Source organism: Diceros bicornis, chromosome 24 (genome assembly GCF_020826845.1).
Source record: "Diceros bicornis minor isolate mBicDic1 chromosome 24, mDicBic1.mat.cur, whole genome shotgun sequence".
Classification (NCBI taxonomy): Eukaryota; Metazoa; Chordata; class Mammalia; order Perissodactyla; family Rhinocerotidae; genus Diceros; species Diceros bicornis.
The window spans coordinates 4,707,373-4,734,329 of NC_080763.1; the positions used below are offsets into that span (position 1 = coordinate 4,707,373).

Genomic DNA, 26,957 nt, shown 5'->3' on the forward strand with positions numbered 1-26,957 from the left:
GAGAATTGACAACACCATAGAAGAGAAAATATCACTCCTCATTGACCCGAGAAGTTTCGAGGTTTTCCTGCTTAAGGGCCTGTGTAAATCATTTGCTGGGGAAGGGGTGGTGCTCATATAAATCTTTTTTTATTTTTAAAATATAATTACTACTTTGAGTTTTTAGCCTCTTACTTCATTTCCAGTCCTCCTCATCATTCTTTCTGAGGCCTTGCTGAGTTCATCCACTTCACATAGATTAAGATGCAGAATCAGATGTCTTCTCTGAGCTGCTTTTTGCTTCCGCCTGAGGAAGCCACCTGAGGCAGGAATCGCCCAAAGAAAGCAGAACTTTCAGAACAGGAGCCAAGCTTTCTCTCTCAGTTAGCTAATCAAGGCCTGGCCTCTGAAGCCTGTACCCCAAGAGCTAGCTTGGAGTTCAGAGGAACTAGCCTGCTTTTATGTAGGAGCACGTCACTCCTTGGGACTCATAAGCTGGTTCTAGGGTTTTGTTTCCATTCTGTATCAACATTTTAGTATGATTTTCTTTTCTTGGTTTACTAGGTAAAAAAATCAATCACGTGATTCAGTGGTTTCTTTCACACAATGAATAATACCATTACATGGTCCCTGGCAAAGAGTATCCAGTTAGAAACTGTGGGACCGAGTTCCTTAGTACCTATTAATTCACCAAGTACTGCAGCAGAGAGCTGCGTGCTGTGTCAACAGGTGAAGTAGGTGTAATGATTCCTCTCAAGGAGCTTACACTCGAGTTATGGAGGTAAAACAGACATCTGTATCTATCATCTATCTATCTATCTATCTATCTATCTATCTATCTATCTATGTACAGCCATGTGTCACTTAAGGATGGGGATATGTTCTGAGAAATGTGTCCTTAGGTGATTTTGTCATTGTGCGAACATCATAGAGTGCACTTACACAAACCTAGATGGTATAGCCTACTACACACCTGGGCTCTATGGTACTAATCTTATGGGACCACCGTCATATACTCAGTCTGTCATTGACCAAAACGTTGTTACTCGGCGCATGACTGTATAATAATTAGACCATAAACAGTTGCTAAATGCTATGGTTCTGATGAGGGAACAATACTGGATTTGAGTGAAGGGGGAGAACAGGATGGGTTGGGAAGTCTAGGAGATAAGAATGGAAGAAGTGTGGGTCTTCTTTGTGTGGGTCATTTGAAACCTGTGCTCTAGGGCTCATGAGGTTCTTGCCTTTTTAGTACCTTTAGTGTGAGTTTCATGAAGGAATCCACACATATGGGAGACTCTGCATGGGCCATGTAAGGGGCAGGCCTCCTGGGCCTTTGAAGGATGAGTATGAGGACATTAGACAGAGGCGAGCATAATGCATGTCATCCATCAGGAATGATGTCTTGAATGGAAGAAGGAGCAATCCAAACACTTCTGATTTCTAGCATACTTAAAGATAGGAGACAAAACATCTGCTCACCCAATATTTTCATCCCTAGAATGATCCATAAAATGATGAGACTTAGTAGTCATTCTCTTGGCTCTTCCCAGTAGAAGACTTCTGTGTATTACTTTGATTAGAACTAGTGTTAAGAAGAAACATCTTAAACACTTATAGGGAAAGATGAAAGTGTCTTAGACCAGTTTTCAAAATTTAATGTGCATGTAAGTCACTTGGGGATCTTGTTAAACTGAAAATTCTTATTGAGGGGTCTGGAGGGGGTCGGAGCTTCTGCCTTTCTGATAACCCCCAGCTGCTGCTGCTGCAGGTCTTGGACCACACTTGGAGTAGAAAGATCACGAACTGTTAGAGGTGGAAGGTGATTTAGAGGTAGTTGGTGCATTGGCTTTCAAGTTTTGTGGATGTGTATCAGAAGATTTTTGTTTGCAAATGAAAACTTACATGAAAGCTTATGGGAAGTGAATGGTGCTCCCCCCTCCCCGTCTCCACCCCCCCCCAACACTAACTCTCCAAGGAGAGCGGTTTGAAAATCTCTGTGATTTCCCCAGGCTCAGAGACATTTGAACTGTGTCTCACAGCCCACATGGCCTCTGGGTTTGAGGAAGGCAGAGCTGGGCTCTGTGGTAGCGTTTCCCCGAGCTTTCTGGACGCATCCCTGCTGGAATTTCCAGGCATTCTAATGATCAGTGTCCCATGGAAAATGAGGCTCGAGGAAAGATTCATTTTTTGCTGGTGCTGTGGACTGTAAAGTTGAGCTGGAAAGAGCAGGAATGTTAATTCCAGAGACTGGATGGGAGAGATCTCTTCCTCCTTCCCCAGCACACTGCCATAAATTCAACATCAGAATTCTGAAGCAGCTTATCCTGATCTGCCAGTAGAATTCAAGTGTGTGTGCAGCATAAATACGTACAGAACATTGTCTTTCATTGTATACATTTCTATCTGTGTGAGTATGTGCACCAAATATGTGATTTAAATGTGTGACTGAAAGGACAATGCTGAACCACTTTTGAATTTCTGAGAGTAAAGGAATAGGGGAATCATCAGAAGCCTCGATAAAAAACATTGTCTCAGTTTGAAAAAGAAAGAAGAGGGCAAAAGGAGGTTCTGTGAGGTTAACACTGATCCTGTGCAAGATACCAGAAGAGTATTTAAAACTTCGTTTGCGAGCCTTTGGATGAGGAAATAGGAAGCAGCCTGGTTTTCCTAAGAATGAGTCATGGAGAACTAATGTCATTTCCTTTTTGATGAGGGGATGAGAAAGGAAGGGAGAGAGCCTTTGCAGAGAGACTTGGTTCTGGGCAGATCACAGGAATTCTGGTGGGCATCCCATGTCTAAGTTTCAGCACAGCGTTTGACAAAGCCCCTTATTTCCTGATGAATAAAATGGAGACACGGGGCTGAGGGAGAGTCTAATTGTGTGACATTAGGGTGGTTTCGGTGACTGACAGGCCTGGCTCTTAAGGGAGGTCTTTGGTGCTGTGCCTTGGGGCTCACATGTTCTTCATCATTATTCATGTTGATGTGTGGCTTAGCTTGGGGTCCCCAAGAAAGCAGAACCCTAGGCAAGGGCTGGCGTGCAGGTAATTTATTTTGGGCACTGACCCAGGAAACAGGAAAGGGGGCTGGGAGGAGAGAAACAGGGAAGGAGGGAAAGCCAACATGAGCCTGTGTTATCAAGCTGGTTACTACCGTGGCCACCCGAGGCTCAGTCCCACGGGGACCCTCTGAGGAGCCTTGCAGACTGTGCCTCAGAAGGGACAGACACCGTGGGCATTTATCCACTGCCCCCCCCCCCGCATGGTCAAGGGTTGCTCAGAGCGCTGTCCCTGCACCTCAGGTTTGCGCATGCGCAAGTGCCGAGCCTTCCCACAGTGCCCCACGCTGTGGTGTCAGAGAAGCTCCACGGCAGACAGCTGGAGAGAAGTGGTACGACTGAGGCAGGGTGCAGTCGGGTTACACCCGCCTGGAGCTGGTGGCCGCGGCAAGGGCTACAGTGTGAGCCGGGCTGAGAAGGTGCAGTTACCAAGTCTGTGGATGAACCTAGAGAGGGAGGAGAGCTGAGGGCTTGATGACAGAATCATGATCCAAAATATTTGAATATGACAAGATGACCATTAAACCACTAAAAGCATAGCCCCCACATTTGCATCCCCTAGACCTCAGTTAGAGGAGGTGTGGTTCAGCAGTAGCATGCTTGAAAAGGACCTCTGGCTTCTAGCGGATGACAGCTTAGTATGAATAATGTCATAATGTGGTTGCCCCCAAAGCCACTAAACCTTTAATAAACGTTATATATATAATGCAGTATATAATATTGTATTCAGAACAGGCCTTCTCTGCCAGCCACACTGCCCCTTGAGTTTGGGGTGCAGTTCAGGGTACACACTTTGAGGGAGATGGACAAGTCAGGATATAGCCAGAGGAACGAGGATAGGGGGGCACTTGAGAACCGGGGGGAATGTTTAGGCTGGAGGAAAAGATGAGCAGAGAACATGACAACTGTCATTGGTTCCTTGAAAGGTCAGCTTGGAATTGAGGAGTTCAATTCTGTATCCGTGTAGGGGCCAGTATGTGGAAGCCACAGTTCATTTAGCTGAAAGTAAAGAAAAACTTGATCGTAATTAGCACTCCCAGGCCGTGGGATAAGCTGCTCTGGAGGCAGTGGCTTATGTCTCACCAGAGGTGGACAAGCTGTTAGCATTGTGTAGGGCACAGAATTATACTTCTAAATAAAACTGGCTCCTATTTATTGAGTGGCTGCTCTGTGCCGGGCATCTTATGGAATTCTTTGCATACGTTACCTCATTTTTTCATCCCCAGAGCCCCGTGAGATGAGGTAAGAACTGTCATCCCATTCGTCAGGGAGGGAACAAGCAGTCTGACTTCAGAACCGCTCTCCATGCCTCTCCACTGGAAGGATCAGGAAGTGTTTCTTTAGAAAAGAAGCTGTCACCTCTTGGATGACTTCCAAAGTCTTTTCTAGCCTTAAGATTCTATGACTTCTGTGAATCAGGAATAACGATAAGAAAACAAAACTGTTGGGAGCAGAGGAGAAAGAGAGAGAGACAATATGAGTGAATGAATGAAAGAGTGAATAAGGGTGATCTGAAAAGTCTTCTTCACATTCTTTCCAGTGTATTCCTCCTGTACTTCTTAGTGTGTTTGGGCCGCAGATTTGTGGCTTTTTGTTTAAGAAATACTCCTATGGAGTTCTCCTATGGAGAAGCTCCTATGGAGCTTTTCCGTTCTTTTTTGAAGTAGGCGGTGAGGTGAGGCTAGGTCACCATGATGAGCCGTTTAAGATATAATGAACTGAGTTGAATCTTGTTTCTTTTGGGTGACCCAACAGCAGTGATAAGCCCTGAGTGTGTCAGTCATTTATTAGCAAAGACTCGTAATTGTAGCCTATATCTCCGAATCTTTTTCCTTCTCTCCACGTAGTTCTCAAAGTGACCAGAGTATAGTCTGTTTGGTAATAGCTACATTTTCTTTCCTTCTTTTTTTTTTTTTTTAGCACTGTCTACGTGTCAGGTGCTATGCAGATAGCTACACCTACACACAATCACTGTCTCCAGTAATTGAATAATGAATGATACAAAGATGCGGAACCAATAGTTGTGAAAATTAAGTGCAATGTATTACAATAATTAGATAATATGCTTATTATTACCCAAAATCTAGCACACAGTGAGTGCTCAGTAACTGGTTTCTAAATTACATAAATCCCACAAAGTAGATTGTTATCTCCATTTTACAGATGAGGAAACTTAGGTTGAGAGTAGTTGGAAATGTGCTAAGGTCACAAAAGTGTTTGTGATCCAAAAGCCCGTGTTGAATCCTCGCCACCATGAATGCTCAGATCTCTTCCAGTTCTTAGGTAAATAAAAACGTTAGTGTTTAAAAGAAAAGTACTTAAGGATATTTAACGCTAGTTTTAATATGCTTCACTCTCACATTTTATAAATTTGATCTTGGAAGAATTCTTTTCAGCTTGTCCATTTTAATGTCCCTCTTATCTATCACAGTTTAATCCTATGTAGCTTGATATGGCTTGGCTTCTTTTTTCCACTGGCATTTTTTTTTTAATTAAGTAGAAGGCATTGATTCAAACATTTCACTTCCTATGAGGAAGACTCATGGAACGGAGGCTTCTGCCGCCTCTGCAAGAATGGGCAGGACTTGGGGAGGGAAACAGGCTCTGCAAGTGGCAGAGAGGCAAGAATGAGGGAGTGTTATCTAGTAGCTCACGACGTCCTTGACTTCCACAAACTAGCAGTCGATGAGCTGAGTCAGGATCTCCTTAGGATTTGGAATTGGGCAAAGCACCAACTGGAGGGCTGTAAAGTAAAACAAGCTCTCTCATTGTTTGTGATCGGGGGAAAATTTCTGAAGATTAGTTTAGGAAAACATATGTTATAGTTGGTGTAAGAGTGAATTCTACTTATTTCATTTTCTAGCAACATAAAATTAAGGAGGTGGAAAAGACCTTATCTACTCCCAGCCCCTCTGCTGAAGATTTGAGAAGACCGAGGATGGCTAAGGGGACCTGCTAGTAGGAGAAGGCTGGTGTTAACACCCAATGGCTTCCCGACCATCTGTGACCTAGATCTTGGTATCTCACAAGTTTTCCACAGCTGCCACAGTCACCACATTGAATGGCTATCTGTGCTAGGCATGGGAGATGCTCTATTTACCTGAATGTCGAAGACAGCGTTCATCAGGATGGTCTCCATGTAGTTATTTCCAGACCCCCAGACCCCCTTTTTTTGTTTCTTTACTCACAATGAAGCACAGATTTGTTTATTGGAAGATGATTAGCACTCCTGTTTTGAAATTGCAGTATAGTGTAGGAAGGTTTGGCTTTATTTTAGCATGTTTTAATCACAGTTCCAGTAATGTCCTCTTGGTTTATGCAGAATCTGACTCAGCCACTCTGGAGTTACCCTAACTCCCAGCGGAGAACTGGGAGTCGTTCCTGACTGCCCCACTGCCTTTGGGAGGGAGTCCATTGGTTGGCGGTTGGTGAAGCATTTCCCTACTCATGCTCATTTGCATGGTGGTGTGATGGACCAATTGCAGCTCCTCCTCAGAGTGCCCTGAAGGGACCGTCACCGGGCCAAGGCATTGCCACAGGGCACCAGTTACAGGGCATTGTCATTGTTTGCCTTCCAGATGAGCCTGTGTCTCAGTTGCTTTTGTTCTCCAGCACCTAATATTGTGCCTGGCACATAGGTGGTCTCAGTATGTTTTCGTTGAAAGAATGAATGAATGAATACAAAGAAATTTAACTCCATAGCCCTAGTCCACAAGAGGTTTACATCTTGGTTCTGAGAAAAACCTAAGTGATAATAGTTTTATAATAAAACAGAACATGATGATAATCCTAGTGCTGTTACCAAGAGGTGTGATAAAGCCAGATGAGAGAAATAGATGCTGTTACTTTTCAGTCCCTTAGAGAAGACCTGGGTTGGGGTCTTGGCGTCATCACTTAGAAGCGTGTCACCTTGTAAAAGCTATTTAAATTCTCTGAGCCTCAGTTTCCTCATCTGTGAAATGGAGTTACCCCCACAAAAATCCCAGGGCTATTACCAGGTTTCTACTCCAAAGACCTAATTATTGAAACCGCTAACACGTGGTATACAGCACCAGATGAAGTGGGATTATATGTGCGAAAAGTACTTTCTAAGCTGCATCATATTATATAAATATGGGGTGACATTATTCTCAAATGTCCAACTGAAACAATGGGATGAAGAATTCAGGAATGTGTGTGTTTAAAAGGTCTGGGAAAAGATAACCATGAGTCCTTTTTCAGAGCTTTGGCTCGTTAGCAAGAGCTGTAATAAGCACGTGGTTTTCTTGATGAGCACCAACCACCTCTGGGCCTGAACCAAGGCCTGGCTCTGGTGACTCAGTCCGGACTTGCGGCTGTGTGGCCCAGAGTCCCCGGCAGGCTGGCCTGGCCATAACCTGTCAAAGTTCAGCTTGTGTCCACTTTCGTTCTTTTACGTGATTTTTTTTTATAAGTTTTATTTTACTTTATTTTACTTTTTTGTGAGGAAGATCAGCCCTGAGCTAACATCCATGCCAATCCTCCTCTTTTTGCTGAGGAAGACTGGCCCTGGGCTAACATCTGTGCCTATCTTCCTATACTTTTTATGGGACACGGCCACAGCATGGCCTGACAAGCGGTGCATTGGTGTGTGCCCAGGATCCGAACCTGGGCCACCAGCAGCGGAGCGCGCGCACTTAACTGCTACACCACGGGGCCGGCCCAACTTTCGTCCTTTTAATTGATTAGATCGTTGAGTGCACTCTCTTCCAGTATGAAGGATTCAGATGTCAGTGCTAAAGAATTTCTTTTGGGAAGGTTGTGTAAAATGCTGTGCTGTGACCATTGTACCCCTGCCTGCCCATACTCTAGTATGATGAGTAGAATGCATTCTACTAGAATGCCATGGGGATTCTAGACATAAATTGGCAGATCTGGATTCTTAAAAAATTTGTGACAATTAAGGTTTTTTTTTCAGTTTTATTATTAAAGGGTAACTTCATAAAAGTTATTATCTAACTTAAAACCGTTCAGTGGGCAACCTTTGAGTATTTTTGTATACCTCAGCTAAACAAGAAAGTAATTATGCTTTGCTTTTTATTCTTTAATATTATTTCCACCTTTATCTTTCATTGAACAAGTGTTAGTTGGGAAATGAGAACAGTTTCTTGTCATTGTTCTTGTTTGTTTTTTTTAAAGAAAACTTCCCTATTCTCACATTTTCTTTTTGTGGCAGAATGAGCTGTAATGGCAAATTTTTGGATTACTATGGTATTTGCAGATGATCTGAGTATAGTTAAAATATTGAAATTGTGAGCTGTAAGGTCAAACTTGGCCTTGTGTGTGATTCTGCTGTCAAGGTGCTGGTGGGTTACATGTAAATAATTGTGGTGCATATGTGTTTAGTTCGCAGTATTTTAGATAGAAATAGTTTGGACAAGAATTGCTGCTGCTGCTGGTTTTCTTTAAGACTCTCCCCCTTCTCACTGAGAGAGAGAAGGCTTCCCAGAGTTCAAATAGGATATGCGTGGCTATTTTGTTGAACTCTGCAAGAGTTAAAATGGCGACGTGTTCATCAGCTGTTGTTCAGCCCTTGGATAGAGCAGGTGTGTGTGAAGACAAGTAAGAAGGTGCCTTGCTATCCCCCGGGCTCCCATACTCCCTCTGCACGCTACCAGCACAGTACCTAGCACACTGGATTGCAATTACCGTGTTAGCTGAGGAACAGTTCCAGAATAAAGGGAACGAGGGAGAGATGACACGAAGTGCAGCATGGAGTTCTGGATTGTATCCGGGATTGGGAGGAAAACATTGCCGTAAGGGACAGTATCGGGACAGCTGGTGAAATTTAAAGGTGGACGATATCCGTTATAGGGGATGGTATTATTTCAATTTTAAATTTCCTAATATTATAATTATGCCTTGGTCACATCAGAAAATGCCTTTATTATTAGGACATGCATGCTGAAGTCTTTAAGGATAAAGGGACATGATGTCTGCAGCTTACTCTCAAATGGTTATATGTCAGGTGACAAGATTGAGAATTGGTGAATCTTGGTGAAATGTGTATGAGAGCAGATTTTTTAAAATAAAAAGTTCCAAGTGTGTACCTTTTTAACTCTCGATATCCTGCACTGGAATGTTGGCCCCAGGAGAGAGGGCTGTGTTTATCACCCCTGTGTAGGTTGCCAGATAAAATGCAGGACTGTCCTGTTAACTGTGAATTGCAGATACACCATGAATAATGGGGCATACTAATATCACTTATACTAAAAAAACTATTTGTGGTGTATCTGCAATTCACAGTTAACCGGGGGTCCTGTATTTTTATTTGCTGATTCTGGCTCCCCTGCTCAGACCCGGCAGTGCCCCCAGTAGCAGCAGAGTGAGAGGCGTCTAGGAGGTGCCCCTCTGATGTGGGGAATGAAGGACATGGCTTTTCAGAACTCTGTTCTGTAGCATCCTATTAGACACAACCCTTCACATCTGAGCCTGGAGCTGGGATTTTAGCTGTTTTTGGACGTGATCTCCTTGTCCTTTTCCTTTTGGTTGATCTTTCTCTTTGAGCTGATTTGAGCTTTCTCCAATTCTCTGTAGATGGTGGAGTCAGCTGGGTTCCATTTTATACTGTTACCCGCATCCTGACACCCCTGACAGTTTTAAGATCTTCTTCTAACACACTAGAGTAGAATGGATACTGGAATCTATCTTGACAGCTGTTGAAAATCTAGGCTGTTGCTACAGCAGGTTAAAGAGGTTATTTGTAACACTGGTATTATTCAGTGAACCTTTTGAAAAGATGTTCACACTGTTCAGGCTCATGGTATTTTATAGAGTTTAAATGATTTTGGTGTTCACAAACTATGAATAAAATACATTTATTATAGGGGCCGGCCCGGTGGCGCAAGCGGTTAAGTGCGCGCGCTCCGCTGCGGCGGCCCGGGGTTCGCTGGTTCGGATCCCGGGCGCGCACCGACGCACTGCTTGGTAAGCCATGCTGTGGCGGCGTCCCATATAAAGTGGAGGAGGATAGGCACAGATGTTAGCCCAGGGCCGTCTTCCTCAGCAAAAAAAAAGAGGAGGATTGGCGGATGTTAGCTCAGGGCTGATCTCCTCACAAAAAAAAAAAAAAAAAAAATACATTTATTATAATAATAATAATACGTTAATTATTAAATGTAATGCTCTTAGGAATATTACACTTAGTATATTTTTCATTAATTTTCTCCACCAATGTAGTGATAGTACGTCAGAACGTCCTCAATTACCACTGCCTTTTAAAATGCAGGTGTGGGGTCTTTAAATACAGCTAGTCTATTGTCAGCTGTCCCATTGATAACCTTTACTTTAAAAGTGACCTTTGAGCAATTTCATAAAGAATGAATATTTATAGTACTTTGTTGTTGAGCTGCTAAAAGAGGGGTCTATGCAAGTAACAGGTGGCTTTAGTTGGCCTGCTTTCACTGAAATTTGATTCAGATAAAGCACTGCATTATTTTACCATTGGAATTGTGATTATGGGCTAGACTGACTTCATTTTTGGCAAATTGCATTTCACTGTTGAGGTTTGGGTTTAGGGTAGGGTGCAGGAATTGGAGAGCTTACAGATAAGGTGTAGCAGCTGAGGGATAAAACAACCAGGGTCTTCTTTATGCAGCAGAGGAATTTCTACCAGAGAAGCTGTTGTTCTGCTGAGCTGTAGGTTTAGGGGCAACTGTTCAGATTAACCGTTTAGACTTGAATTTTCTTTTATCTCAAGTCCAAAGCATTGAAGTGGGCTCTGTCAAATTAATGATCAGTACAGTGCTTAGCACATAGTAGGCACATAAAATAAAATTTGTTCAATGGAATGAACTAGATAATTATGTTTAGGTTATTATTTAACTTTTAATATGATTTAATTACTTGAAATAGAAGATCTTTCAGTTACTGCCCTTTACCCAATTGCTTGACAACACAATTGTTAACATGTTTTCTGATTAAAATAAATGCTGCAATCCAAGTTTACACTCGATAAGATTATAATATAAAGAAGTAGAAGCATTAAATAGATGAAATGTAATTTGACACAAAAGCTATTTCTGAGAAGTCTATTTTATTAAGTATATTTTCTCCTGTGTCTGAAAAGATTTATCAAATTGTGCAAATCAGGTCCCAGCAAATTAGGTAGAAGAGGTTTTAAAAAGACAATATTCTTATAAGAAGAATTACATTTCTACTGTAGAAAAATGGAAAAAAGAGAAAATCACATAAATAACACCTATAATCCTATTTCTCACTTTATTGAATGTATTTAGAGTTTTCTTTCCTAACATAAATACACAAATAAATTTTTTTACACAAATACACAAACTTAGGACTGTGTGAACATATTCCACAGTGGTACTTATGTGTTTTTCTGCTATTCTGTAAAAAAATATATTTAAATTGCCTTTTTAAACTTTTATGTCATTAATATTTTACTGTATCACCATGAAGTCTTTTACAACAGGATTTTTAATGACTGTATAGCATTTCATGGTATGGCTGTGCCATAATTTATTAAACCAAATTCTTACACTTGGTCATTTAGGTTATTTCCAGTTTTTTGCAATGCTGTGATAAACATCCTTTAAAACATGGTTATTACTTTGGGATCTGTTCCTGTAAGTGCAATTTCTAGGCCACATATCCTTAAAATTTTGTATATAGTATATTAACCATATTGTCATTCTGAAAGGTTGGGCCAATGAATGTTCCTGTGAAGCTCTAAGTATTTACTTTTTTACACTCTTTTCTACAATAATATTATTAAACGCAAACAAAAGAGACCTTTGTTTGATGGGTTCTTATCACTTTCAGGTGCATTTCTTTGATGATACTTTTCCCCATATTTATGGTCCATTAAGGGCATTTGTTTTTAATTACTAATTTATGAGCACTCTTTATCACATACATGGTTTTTTTCTTTCCATTTTTGTGTAGTGTGATTTGCCATCTGGAAGTTTTACATTTTGATGCAGTCTATTAGTAGGAAAAGGATTTTTGAGAGCAAGTGATATTTCTCTCTCTTTTTTTTTAAAGGCCTACTTTTTTTTTTATTTTATTTTTTTCCTTCAAAGCCCCAGTCAATAGTTGCATATCACAGCTGCACATCCTTTTAGTTGCTGTATGTGGGACGCGGCCTCAGCATGGCCGGAGAAGCGGTGTGTCGGTGTGCGCCCGGGATCCGAACCTGGGCCGCCAGCAGTGGAGCGCGCGCACTTAACCGCTAAGCCATGGGGCCGGCCCGAAAGTGATATTTCTATCAAAAGCTTTTTTTTCCCCGTGTGGTATCATTTAGTTTTCTAGAAGGAAGGAAGAGGTAACTGCTCAGTTTTAGTTTAATCCTCTCAGAAGAGTTTTAAGTTATTAAAACTTATATATATTAACCTATATATTAAGAATCAAGACATTTTCTGTATTTGCATTGTCTGTTTGAACAGCATGTCAAAGAGCTTGAATTAGTACTTTTATCCTAGAAAGTTCTCATTTTGGAGTCTGGTCTATTTTATACAAACTTTAGACACATTGGAGGTGGGACAAGAATTAAAAAGGATAAGTGATTCATTGTGTGTGAAATTTTCTAAAGACAGAGTCATTTACACACTCATCTATCAGGAATGCCTGGAAACGGGATGGAAACACTGACTGTTATAGGCCTATCAGAGCTGATGGTACCCGATTCATCGACACCTACTGGGTCAGAAAGCCTCATGTTTTCATTCCAGTGTGTTGGAATTTTATAACCATATGTGGTATGGGTACTTTGGTTGGACTTTCCATGTCGATATTTTTATGGTCCATTCTGCATCAAATTTATGTTACCACTATAAGTAGCAAGACTGAACTGGAAGCAAAATTACTGAAGAAGCCAGGTGATATTGACATCAGTTGGAGCCAGTGATTCTCAGTGTCCTTCTAGGAGGTAATTAAGGTGGCTTGTGTTATTCATTCATTCACTAATTTTTATTTTGTGCCTATTTAGAACTACGTTTTTTTATAAGAAGGAACACATACTGCATTAGAAGTTGAAGATCCAGCTGTACACAAGACAGAGCCCCTTCCTTAATTTAAAAGCAAAGTCTATTGTTTGGATTTGTTTTAATCATGATATCTTAACTTTAATTTTCAGATAACGCAGGAGTTCCCTCTGAGTGACTGCTCCTTCCCCAGATGTCTGTGTGGCTCACTTTGTCACATACTTCAGGTCTTCATATGTCTCCTCAGAGAAGCCTTCCCAACCACCCTCTCTAATTTCCTTACTCTGATTTATTTTATTCATGGGGTTCATCACCGTATGACATATTACGTTACATGTTTGTTTGTCATCCGAACCACCCCCACTGGAGTGTAAGGTCTGTGAAAGAAGGGTGTTGTCTGTTTTGTTGACTGCTTCCGTCATCAGAAACAGAACGTGGAATATAGCAGACATGCAATAAATATTTGTTGAATGAATTAATTCACTGAATATTTCCATGCCTATGATGTGGCTGGCACTGGGGTGATGGTAAGTGCTATGAAGAAAAATAAACCAGGCTAAGGAGACAGAGTTCTTAAAAATGTCTGTCTTAAAGGGGCCTGGGTTATAAAAGGTGAGAAGACACTGATTAGGTAGCCTTAACTTCCCTTTTCTCTCTCATGAGTGTCTTCGACTCCTCCCCACACCTCTCCTAGCCCTGTGTTGGCCACTGTCAATTGTGCCGAGTCTTTCTAAGGAGTGACGTTGCATTGTTTTCATGCCTCACTCCAAGTTGACCTTCCCACTGGAGTGGCCTGAAAACCCAAATGTGGTCAACTCTTGAGCTTTGTGTTTCCTGGGTCACATGCTCTGCAGCAGCTAGCTCCTTCCAGAAGTAGTCAGAGGCTGCCTTGGGATTTGAGAGGTATCGAATGTCGGTGAGTGTTCAAGGGTGCTTTTATTATAGTTTTCATTTTCTACTCTAACGATTGCATGATTCTGAATTGAGTTCTATAAGAGATGCATCATAGAGGGATGGAAAATTTTAAGAATTAGAGTTCCTATCTCAGACATTCTCTTTACCTTTGTTGCTTCAGTAGCTTGTCATTCAAAGCTTCCAAGACCTCGGTCAGTGTCTCTCAAAGGCAGAGTGGTAGGGCCCAAAGTGGATGGCTGAGGGGCTGTTTTTGGTTATCACCATGCCTGGATTTTAGCACCTGATGATAGGGATACCCAACATCCTGCAATATGTGAGACAGTCATGCCCAAGAGAAATTGTCCTGCCCAGAATGCCAGTGGTGCCCCCAGCAAGAAATGCTGATTCTATCCCAGTCGTTCTCAGGGAGCCAAGGATGTTAGAAGTCTTGTAATGCACAGGGCAGTTGCCACTGCGGGAATTGCCCTGCATTCCACTGGGCTTTCAAATGTCTACCAGGCAACAGAGACGTGAAAAACCCTATTGAGAATTATCAAAGCCTACAACCAACTCTATAAGCAAAAATATTTTTTGAACAATTTAAATGGATGGAAGTGTATGTTTTCTTTGGGACTTTACCAAGGGTTGCTTCCCACGTTGACGCCATGACTTGTGGTTTATAATTGGTGTATCAGTCTGCATGCATAGCTGTTGCATTCTTGGTGGTTGCAATAAGGGGCAAGGATCTGACCATTTCATTATGTCTTCCAGAGCTCTCGTGCCTGAAAATGTATATATTGTAATGTATAATACACCACTATAAGTTATTTTCCTTTTATCTCTCCTTTATATTGCAGCTAGGTCCTAACATTGATTTATTAGAATTATCTGTAAATTAGGTTATATTATCTGTGATTTTCATTACAAGATTATAAAGGGGGCATGGGGTCTGATGAGATTGAAAACCTTCACTCTGACCTAACGTGGCAACTATATTTCTCACCGCTCTTCTGCATGAACCCTGTTTCATTCAAAGTGATTTGCTCTGTGTCCTATGTTTTCTTTTTGTCCATGTGTGCCTTAAACTCACACTGGCCCTCCTCCTCCGAGTTCCTTCCGTCTCACCTCTGTAAACCCCACCCATCCCTCAGAGCCCATCCCGTGGCAGCCTTGTGAGTTCATCATTCCTCAACTGCCGCAGCTCTGTCACTTTCTGTTTTTTTTTCTTTGGAACTACTGTAGCACTTATAAGAACACCTCATTCAGTGCTTGTCTACAGCCTGGAAGCGTTAGGTATCTTTTTATGTTTAAGTTGTCTCCTCAAATACCTTGTAAGCTCCTTTCAGATGGTCAGCTTGATTTGGTCTTCTTTTTATGCCATGCAGTGTCTAGGAAAGCCTGATGTATAGCCAGTTCTCTTGTCTTCTTTACTTTCCAAAATATGAATTCTTTCCTGTCTGTCATTTTGCTGATTACAAAAGTAAAACATGTTCATCGTTAAAACATTTTTAAATATGGAAAAGTAAAAGAAGAAAATAATAATTCTCATTGATCTGTCACCCACCCAGAGCCATTCATACCTATCATTTTAGAGCATTTCCTTCCAGGCTGTCTTCTCTGTGTATATGTGTGTTTTTAACAAAATTAGAATCATGTACTTTATGTAGATTGTATTTTGCTTTCCTCCCACCCCCCTACATTTCACTTAATGTTATAGTATGGGCATTTTCCTATGTCATTAAATAGTCTTAGAAAACATATTTGTATAAAACATGTTTTATGGAAAATTTTAGACATACAAAAGATCGAATAATATAATAAAATCCTAGATACCCAACATCCAGCTTCAATAATTATCAATATCCTGCCATTTTGAATAAGTGATTTGTAATGGATGTATACCATTCCATTGTTTGGATGATACATAATTTATTTAACCATTTCTGTGTTATTGAAAATTTAGATGATTTCTAGTTTTCTATAATTATAGATGCTAATGCTTTTGTCCTTCTGGTCATAATTATTAATCTTGCTTCCTGAAGAACCTAGAAATTTCTTCATGATTAAGTAACTCTGATTATTATTAGTTTTGTACTCTGGGATTTTTATCGAATTTTGTATTTGTGGCTGGTTTTCTTGTAAGTTTTCTTTTCTCCATCATGAAGTATTTCTTGTATTAGCCAGAATGGGTCTCAAATTAATTACAATAACAACTTATGTTTTTTTATTCACTTTTTAGAGAAAAAACCCTGAAAACTGGCAATGTAAGAGGATGATAGTTTCTAGATAATGTAAGGGGCAAGCACAAGAAGGTAAGAGAAGATGGTTTCAGGAGAAACAATATCTGGTAAATTACAGTCTTTGCCCAATGGAAAATTATCTTACAAATGCTTAATTTTGACTGAAAAATGGTCCTCTTTTTACAGGCTGAAATAGTGACCATCTAAACTAAGGTGCATTTGAACTAATATGTATAACTGTTTTTTTCCAGCTGATTTAAACTTATATTTTAACAAGTATATTTGGTATTTTTTGTTTATTGTGAAATTTTTGTTGTATATTATTATTTATTTATTTTTTATTGGTTTATAACATTGTATACATTTCAGGTGTAAGTTGTATATTATTGTTTGTCAGTCATTTGGTATTTTTTAAAAGCCAGCATCTTTAAATGGAGAGGTCCCCCTACAGCTTCTCTTTTAAAGAGGTACTTTCTCAGGCAGTAGAGAGAGACGGCTTCCTTAGATCTGGTCCATTGTGAGCCATGGGAGGAGGAGTGAGTGGGGGAGAATTGGATGGGCGGTAGGATTGCTGGTTCCCTGTGAAAATGAAGGAAGGGTGGCTGTTGCTCTGGTCCTGATGGGATTTCTTCTGCAGTATCTGCTGAAGTTTCTAGACCAGATCATATACGGAAGATGACTCAGGTGCCTACCTACTCTAAGAAAATGTCTTGTTTCTTCTATTACATAGTAAAATATGGTTGCTGTAAAAAAAAAAAAAGTAGGTTTTCAGATTTTTATATAGAGATATATAACATAGAAAGTAAAAGTCTCCCATACCCACACCCCTCCCCACCGGCTGACCACTGTGAGCAGGGCTGTATATGCTCATCTTGATTTTCTCTATGCCTATATTAGCATGTGTTGTCTACATAATGTACAGAACAAAAATGCTGCTTTTTAAAATGCTAGTTAATTAGGTAATCAGTGACTGCTCAGACCTTTGAAGTATAGAGGCTACATGCAGTTTCTCCTGGTTGGAGGTAAGATGGTGAATACAAACAAGAGGACAGAACTGGTTAGGCATGGAAAACTATAGCAGAAGGGAGAGCTTAAGAAAAGGAAGGAGTAAGAGCTCAAATTTTTATTATTATTCAGAGGTTAGATTTTTATCGCTGAATTAGATTTAATTGGTGGTTGTACTTTTTCACCCTGGGAACACATTAAAATAGTCGCTCTGACAAGATGACTAAATCATGAATGAATTTAAAATATTAAACTAGTGTCAGCCATACTAACATATCAGCAACTTGTTGGAGCTTAATTTTTGCATCGGAATTTAAGTGACAGGAATGTGCATGGCTAACATTAGGACTTTTTCCTTTAATTTTGGGAGCATTGCAAATAATGCATTTCAGAAGGTCTATTTCCAGTTTAGGGCCAAACATGAATGATTAGTTATATTGTTACCATAACAGGTGTTTAAATAATGAAGACAGTAGAATTTTTGCCTGCGAAATCCCACTTTGTTCTTTCATTAAAAAACCTACTCTGTGCCATGAGCTTTACTCAGTATTAGAGATACAAACTTGTAAAACTTGCCCCTGTCACTCTTGGGAGTTTTGCACATGCTTTCCCATCCGTCTGGAATACCTTTCTCTTTTCTGTTTGACAACGTCTCTCATCTTTCATGTCTCAACACAAAGGTCACTTCTGAGGTCCAGCCTTTTTAGCTCCCTAAACTGATTTAGCAGATCCCTCATTGACATTCTTCTCACATTTGAACACATCTCCAGTAAAGAATTGTCTCATTTTCTTAGAAGTACACAATAACATAGACGTTGAATTCCTTGAGGGTCAGGGTCCTCATATCTTCATAGCCCCACAGTCAAAAGAGGTACATAGTTAGTGCTAAATATACATATAGATATAGATAGACATGTATTTTTTTAATAAATGATTAAGTGAACTAACAAATCTAGTAATGTTCACTAAAATCTTTACATTCCTAACTACAATACAAAGAGTCAAGGAACAGTTTCAAGAGAAGTAGAGGGACTGTCTAGTGTCCCTGCTAATGTAGACTTTTAATGTATGATACTTGGCTATTTAAATAATTGGATTAAGCGAGGCTCCTAAAAAAGTGTTTAATGGGATTAAATGGGAGGAAAAGCTTCAATATAGCATATTTTAATGGCATATCTCATTCAAAATTATTAAAAAACTGTTAACTGTCTTATGTGGGCATTTTGGGAAAATATAAGAAAAAGATCTTTGTCCCATTGAGCATACATGATTTCTAAATTGTATTTTTAGTGGGAGGGTATGTTTTTTGCCTTCCATGTTAACTGCTCCAGAGAGGGACTGCTAATCTAAGGATTTTAGTAATTCAGAACTGTGATTTAGAAATTAGAGTTCATGTAAGGTTCAAGAAATAGTATCTTTTCAACTTACAAACAATAGAGTCAAGGCAGCCTCACCTAGTGCATCTCTTTCCTCTATGGAATGAGACTCACCTGGGAGGGAAGGGAGGCGTCTTGATCTTGTCTATTTAGTATCGTAACTAGATCATGGTATGTGACAGGGGAAGATGGATTAGTTACGTCCTGGCAGGAAAGATATGTCTCCCTCAGAAGGGGTAATGGAGGAAATAAAGGGACTACTAAAAAAGATGTAGGCAAGGGTCAGGCAAATCAACAAGAATTGGCAAAGTATGCTCAAGTTCACAACAACAGAAAGCCGTCTCCACTCCTAGTCCTGAGGAGACAAGGAAAGGGAGACTCTCCTGGAACCTTTAAGAGGTTTAGCTGTAAGAAAGGGCCACTTGACGGGAGCTGTGCCTTCTGGAGGAGATTGCAGTCACTGCCAAAGCAGCCCCAGAGGGCAAGAGCCAGGGGGATACATACCCCAACCTTTCTTTCTTTCCTCCCCTCCTCGGTTTCCTGCTGGCCATCCCATTGGATGACCCAGAGGAACCCCCAAGAGCAGAGAGCCAAGAGATGTAGTCTGAGGAGGACAGCCTCCTGGGCACAGAGCAGAGTGAGAAGTGGGAGAGTGGATCTGGAGGAGCAGATGGAGGATATCCAGCCAGAAGGGAAAATCTTCAAGTTATGAAAAGTATCCTTCCTTGTTCATAGCATTCCTGTGTCCATTTGAAGGGCTAACTGGTGTGCCTCATTTGTTAGGATTTTATTGCTTGCAGACTAAACTCTAAATCAGATGTCATGAAAGGGAGCCCCATGCAGAAGTGTTTTGTTTGGCTCACACAGCATTTTCTTTAAAAAAAAAAAAAAACAACAACAACAACCTATATTGTCTTTGGGGAGATTCATATCAAAATCTGAGTTTCATACTTTTTTTTGACAAATGGAAACTTTGGCAGCACTGAACATGCATTTCTACAATCTGCTAAGCTTAGTAGGAGCTGCCCCTTTAGACAGGTAGGAGCTCTTCACTTTGCCTCAAGCCCCACCACTCCCTATTGTGGTCTTTAACACACATTGCTTCTGCCCGGTCCCTGTAGACATTGCAGTTTGTGACCCCTGGCCTCGACAAAGCACTTCAGAGAAGGAAGGACAGATGAGTCGCACTTAACCTCGAAGGAGAGTGAGCTCTGTCTTGGAAGTCACACTTCTCTACAAAAGGAATAAAGAGACAGGGAGACTTCTGTTCCTGGGGACACAGAGTGTTTGTTAGACTAACTAGGAGAAGGTTAGATAAAGGTTGCATAGATAAATGAAGTTCAATTTGATTTTTTTTAGTCTCTAAGTTTACCTTTAGCCTTTTAATTCTTTCCATAGAACAAAGATAGTTGAATGGACTCCATTCCCAGCTTACTCCTTAGTTCAGTGCAAAAGCATCTAGGGAGAGAGAAAGGCTGAAGTGGGTCAGAGGGGACTTTCAGCCGGAGGGGAGATGAGAAGGCTCTGGGACTGGGGAGAGGAGCCTTTTTGCTCTTTGGTGCCCTTTCTCCAACCCGCTGCTTTGTTCCTTCATGAGAGCTGGGTATCGGCTGGGGCCTGATGAATGGCCTCAGAAATCTCCTGTCCTTAAGCCTAAAGTCTGGCTGTAAGTTATTTTTTTTTAATTGTGGCAAAATATACATAACATAAAATTTACCCTTTTAACCATTTTTAAGTGTACAGCTTAGTGGCATTAAGTACCTTCACATTTGTGCAGTTGTCACCACCATCCATCTCCAGAACTCTTTTCATCTTCCCAAACCGAAACTCTGTATGCATTAAACATTATCTCCCCATTTCCCCTCCCCACAGCCCTTAGCAATCAGCATTCTACTTTCTGTCTCTATGAATTTGACTATTCTAGTTACCTCATATAAGCGGAGTCATACAGTATGTGTCCTTTTATGTCTGCCTTATTTTATTTAGCATAATATTTTCGGGATGTACCCATGTTGTAGCATGTATCAGGATTTCCTTCTTTTTTAAGGCTGAATAACATTCCATTGTATTTATAGACCACAGTTCGCTTATCCATTCATCAGTGGATGGACATTTGGGTTGTTTCCACCTTTTGGCTATTGTGAATAATGCCGCTATGAACATAGGTGTACAGATATCTGTTCAAGTCCTTGCTGTCAGTTATTTTTAAATATTACATAAGTAATCCATGTAAAACCCGCACAAACTGTAGAAAACTTGGAAGAAACAGATTAAACAAACCAACCAACCATGGCAGACCCTCACATCAGGGAGGATGATGATGGCAACATGTGTGTGGCCTCCCCGGCTGCCAGGCTGCTAAATAAGGCTTTCCCTGTTTGGTCCTCACAATGGCCCTAGGGCAGGCACTGTTGTTCTCATTATAAATGAGAAAAGGGAAGCACAGACAAGGTTAAAATGCTTAAGATTATACAGCTAGAAAAGGACACAGCCAGGATTGGAACTTGAAAAAAATGTTTTTCTCTGCACTGTAAGATTTTTTTAAAAAGTACTGTATTGCTTGGATTGTGTTGAGAGAAATGGGCTCTAATCTCTGTGATAAAAGATTTAGAGTTAGAAGAGCTGAGTTCTAATTCTGACCCAGCTGTTTCTCTGTCTGTATGATCTTGGACACGTTACTGGGCTCGTCTTAATCTTCTCATCTACTCAGTGGGAAAAATACCAAAATTGACTAATAGTATTATTGTAAGAATTAAATGAGATATTACTGTAGGTGAAAATATAGAGGACCTGGTAAGCTACAAAGCAATACACAAATATGCCAATATCATTAGTAACAATAGTAATATTATTCCTAAGTTTCTCTAGTATAGTTCCTTCTGATTACTCCTCAAATTACAGATTAATTTGTTGAATGAACATTCTCTTAAAACTCTGTGCCTCTTTTCTTCTTAAAACACTGGGATTTCTCTATCTGAAATAAAAACTTCAAGAGAATTTATGGACTTGCAGTCTTGGCACTTGGATAGAAGAGACACATATTCCTGCATCCTCCTAGAGCGTTAATCCTACTTTTAATTCTGCTTCAAACCTTGTACCTACATCATTTCCTAATGCCGGACTGGAGTAAGTAATAACAACTTTTTGGCAGATCAAATTTCAATTTTAAAACCCAGGAAACAAAACTGTGTCCTGGGCTTTCTTCTTTTTAAATTATAGCTAAATGTCCCTTTTCTGTTTTTAGGCAAATTAGATGCCTGGTTTCTGCCAGACCAAAGGGAAGCCAGGCCCCTCCTCTGTGCATGTCACTGTCACAAACCTAGGCAGTCTGGTGGGGCAGCTAGGTATGAAATATTGTTTCAGCATTAAATGCCCCACACCTGAAATTAGGATCTTGGGAAGACATTTTCCGGGGTTTCGTTGTTGTTGTTACGTGGTTTTGTTTTTCTTTTCATATTTGTTCCTAAAAGATCTTTATTAAGTTCATCCAGTACTTCCGTTGGCCCAGCTGCTTGGAATTCCGTGAACTGGCAACAGGGTATAATTTCTCTCAGAATTTGTTATTCTGCTGGAGCCAGTTGTGGTGTTTTTGTGATGGAGTTTGCCACCAGATAACCCCTGCCCTTAACCTTCTCGACTAAAATGGTTTCTCTCTGTTGTCCAGAACTTTGGGCTACTATCTCTCACGTAACTGTTCAGCATGTAAAGCGTATTAAAAACTTGCTGTTGAAAACTAATATAGGTCTTGCCTATAGGAGCAATTGTAGAGGCCTTTCCTGGTAAGAATTCAGGGCAGGGTTCTTTGTTTTCCTAACAGAACATCAGTCAACAGTACCTGCACACTGTGTTGAAATGCTCAACAGCAACCTTAATCCTTCCTTGAGGAAGACGATTTGCAGGGCAGGCTAGTCATCAATTATTCCAGGTTCTCCAGGAGCTACCATTTCACCATATTAGCACCAGAAAACACTTGCTGACACTTGCTCAGCACTTGCACAGACCCCTTCACAGAGCTGCCTCTCAGTACCTGGGCTTTGGCATCTACTGGGTGAAGGCAGTGGCCACCAGGCTTCAGCTGAAGCGCCCACTCCTTATTTCTTAACTTATTTTATGGAGGGACTAGGCCATAAAGTCCTCTGTGAGCTCGGCAGGAAAACAATAGATGATCTCTTCTGACAAATCCATCTGCTTCCACATTTATGGAATTGAGAGTTCGTAGCCTATCATGTTTCCTTTTTAGCTTTGGTTTCCTAAGCTCAGAGCCAAAATTAGTGCTTCATTACAATAACTCTCATCTTTGTTTCCTGGTAGTTATCTCCCCTTCTTCCATGTGGATTAGCTCTTCTTTTCTTTATTTCAGTTATCATGTACATGTGTTTGTTTTAGGCCATTTTAAATCCCTTATGGAAGTAGGCAGAGTTCAGATTATAAATGAAATGGTATCACTTGTGTTATTGTCACAGTCACATTATTGATTTATCTTTGGTGTTGCTCTCCTGCTTCCCTCTGAACTTCTCCTTTATCCTTTTTGATGCATTCATATTTAGATAGGGATGAAAAACAGGAATATGAGCAAAAAGAGAATATGATCCTCAACAGAAACCCAGCAATATTTTTATGAAGTATAAAGTTATAAAGCCTACTGTACAAATATTTTCATTTTCATGTAAATCAAAGAACCATCACTTGTCTTAGATACGGTGTAAGGGTTACAGTAATCGGTTAGTGGACTTGGTTGAGGTTAAACAGTGAACTTCATGGCCAAGGGCTCCCCTGCAGGCTTCAGTGTTAGAATTTATAAAGCACTCTTTAGTTGAATCTCGTGTCTGGGTGTAGAGTTGCTGTTTTAGGCAGAAACCAAGGCTGATGACTTGGAGAAAAGACTCTGACCTCTCAGACACTTTTATGTCACTATCCATATGAACTAACATGGGTACTAGGGTTGTAAAGCCACAATCTGGCCAGAGTGACTTAAAGACTTTAGGATAAGATGATGGTTCTAGGTCATTGGAGAAAAAAGAAAATCCAAAGGGATCTGGCAGTAATGGCAGAGAGAATATCGGGGAAAACAATATAGAAACAAAAGGGAAAGCAAGACAGAGACAGCAGGATCCTGGGCTCCGCGTAGTACCAGAGACTGCCTCTCTTCTCCTACTGAGTCTCAGCTGGCCCCAGGGAGGCCTTGTGGTTTAGAAGGGGGTGTGGGGCTGGATAACCATGGAATCAGTGCCACTTTTACTTGGAACCTCTTTCCAGGTCTGGACCATTCCCTTAGGATTAAGTGGAAAATCATGGTTCAAATGGGAAGCACCTCCACGTGCTGCCGCTTTATTTTAAACCTAGAATAATGTGCGTATCTATTGCTAGAAAACTGCCTTTTTTTTTTTCTTAAACCAGAATGGCACAGACAGTGGCTTTCAGGGATGAAGATACTTCCCCTTGTGTCTGTTCTAGTCAAGCCTCTTCTGGTTGCGTGGAACAGAAACTAGCACCAGCTAGCTTAAGGAAACGAGGGTTTATTACAAGTATACAAATATGTTCTTGTGGGAGTGACGTAAGACTCCCATGGACAGGAACCTTCCCCGCCTCAGGGAGCTAGAACTGGGATGCTCTGGGGACTCAAGACAGCTGCTTTCTCTCTCAGTTCATCCTGTCTGTCAGGCTAAATGTCTAGGTCCTTGTTACTTCAAGTGCACACTGGCGACCAGCAACATACACCTCGCCTGAGATCTTGTTGGAAATGCAGAATCTCAGCCCCCGTCTGAATCTGCATTTTTACAAGACCCCCTGGTGATTCATTTGCACAGTAGGATTTGGGGAACATGCTGTAGGTGCCTAGCCACTTTTAAAGTTGTTCCCCTCATTCAGGTGCCCATCCCAATGCCGTCATCCTGGATGAGGGGTGGGCAGGCCCCGTGACAGGCGTGCACACCACTGGGGCTGTAGGAGGGAGGGGCCAGGCCAGGCACACCTTCTACAGTGCCTAAGACTGTTGGGCTTTCCTTTAACTTGTAGCTTCACTGTCAGGGCTGTGGTGGCTCCCAATTGCTAAGACAAAGTTGATTGAGAAATCTAGTGACTTATTTAAAAATAAATAAAACTGGTTGTAGTGCCATTAGTACTTTAAAATGTCATTGTTTTATTTATATCCTACTTTTCATTAGTCCAAAAATAATTAAACCTGAAAACACTGTAGAATATGTATAATTTAGGCAGTTGTGTGAATAAGAGTTTTTAACTGTGACGTGAATGAGCTCTCTGGTGATTTAACAACAGCCACTTCCTGCTTCAAGCTAGCAGAAGCTGAGTGGTGCTAGCGTTCACAAAGCCTGTGGTGCCTGGCTCTGTCTGGTGGCCAGTGTGCACAGCTCTGGCTCCCATCATACCCATTAGCCTGTGAAATGGATTTTTTTTTAATGATTGTACAGGCATTTGGCCTGTAGCCAACTGTATGATTGAGCAAGTGAGAGCTGTTTTCAGAACTATGAGTCAGTGGTTAGACTAGTCAAGGACTGGTGTGTGCATCAGTCATTCCTATGGACTCAGAGGGTCTTTTACAGTTTGGTACATTCCACATCCTAGAAGGCATTTTTCAAAAGGGACAACTTTTCTACCTCCATTATTTTATTTTAGTTAAAGAATTTTTTTGTTTTGTTTTATTTATTTATTTGTTTGTTTGCTTTTAGAGCAGTTTAAGGTTCATAGGAAAATGGAGGGGAAGGTACAGAGATTTCCCGTATGCCCCCGCTCCCACACACCGTTGTCTCATTTGAATGGTTCATTCCTGTAGCTCGCTCTTGCTGGCCTTCCTTTTTACGGTATGATTAGCCGTTTGCTTCTTGCTTGGCTGGTCTAGTTTTTGTTATTTCAAGGTGCTGATTTCTCCCCACTTAGTAACCGTTCCAGCAAGAGTGGTGGATTTCAAGAATGCCTTTTAAATAGAACATGTCTCTTTAAGGCACGTTGTGAGTTTTTCTCTGAATTTATTGAAGACACACAAATTAAATCTGTATGTTGATTGAAGCAATTGAGCTGATGAAAAAGAGGCTTTTGAATCAAGAATAAAAGAAAGAACCAGGGGTGACGGAGAGACTTAGGTCCACTCTTCTGACGTTCAGAATGAGCTCCCAGTGCTAAGAAAACTCCCAGCTCTGAATAAGGAGTTGATGGTGTGTCCATGAAAGATGGAATTTTATTTCTGGAACATTGTTTAACCCATTAGATTAGATGGTCTTTAATCTTTTGTAGCCTGAAATTTTATGAACTCTTATAAATGTTGTTTATAAATCCTAAGAGAAAAAAGGCTCCCTGTTTTAAATTTATGTTCTATCTAATATGCACTTTTAAAGTGAGTTTCCATTGCACTTCTGATCTTTTTTAAATTATGAAATCTCACACATACAAAAGAGTATATCACATTTATGTACCGTTAAAGATTAATAAGGTGAACGCGCCAGTGCCTACCACCCGGATTAAGAACTAGAAGGTCACCAGAGTCCGAAGCTGTCTCTGTTCTCGAGCGTTTCTTGTTCTGTTTGTGCTCCACAGCCTGTTACTTGGAAGCACTAACATCAGTGAGTGTGAGTGAGAGTGGCTCAGGCGTTTTGACCTCATCTCAAACTTTTCAGATTTCCAATCTGTCTGATGCTGGATTTAAGAACAGGCAAATTTTACCACTTAGAAACTGATGTTTTACAAGCTAATTATTCTGCTGAAAAATAATAGCGTCGTTGGTGATTTTAATTTTCCTGGCACATGACAATTACAGCAGTGGTAGCTTCCCGAACGCAGGATGAGTATCTGTCAGCTTGAGGTTCTCCTGGAGAGAAGGCGAGGTGCCTGTCAGCTGAAAATCCACCCAGGCCCTAGAGAAAGTGGAAGACCAGCGGAGCATAACTACTGGAAGCTATCTTTAACGGGGGCATTATCTCCTAGGGGCATGATAGGGGCATTGAAGTTCTACCCTTTCATTTCTGACTTGGGTTTTTTGTTGCCATCTACAATTCCAAAGAACCAAGATTGGATGCATACGATTAAACAATGCATGCTTTGGTGAAAATCAGAGTTTTGAAAAAGAGAGTGAAGGACCTTGAGTAGCCGTTAAATTGCATCATTTACAACGGGCAAGGAAAGCTCACAGTGATGCTGATGCCTAACATGACAATTCTCAGGAGGCCCCACGGAATGCCCATCTCGATGGAGGTTTGGGCTCAGGGCCAAAGGCTCTGGCTCTTGTTTAGAAGTGAGCACAGTTGACACTGAGTGAGTGCTTGCTGTGTGCCAGGCACTGTGTTAAACATTGTGTTTACGTGTATCATCTCACACAGCTCTGTTGAGTAGGTACCATTATAAATGAGGAAACTGAGGCCCAGGGAATCCAAGGCACCTTCCCGGGTTGCATTCCTTTCATCACCATCTCTGCTAGAGTCACACAGAGACAGCA

General features: G+C 40.9%; 1 protein-coding gene across 9 annotated transcripts in view; it reads left to right on the plus strand.

The window, feature by feature from the left end:
* Nucleotides 1–26,957, plus strand: part of SAMD4A (sterile alpha motif domain containing 4A) — a 211,673-nt gene that overhangs the window by 5,755 nt on the left and 178,961 nt on the right. Inside the window, exon 2 of one of the 9 annotated variants that reach the window (XR_009223676.1) lies at nt 16,133–16,205. The exons of the other annotated variants lie outside the window; for them this stretch is intronic. The gene's annotated coding sequence lies outside the window, so the exon portion shown is untranslated. The remainder of the gene's footprint in view (nt 1–16,132; nt 16,206–26,957) is intronic. 9 annotated transcript variants of the gene reach the window in all.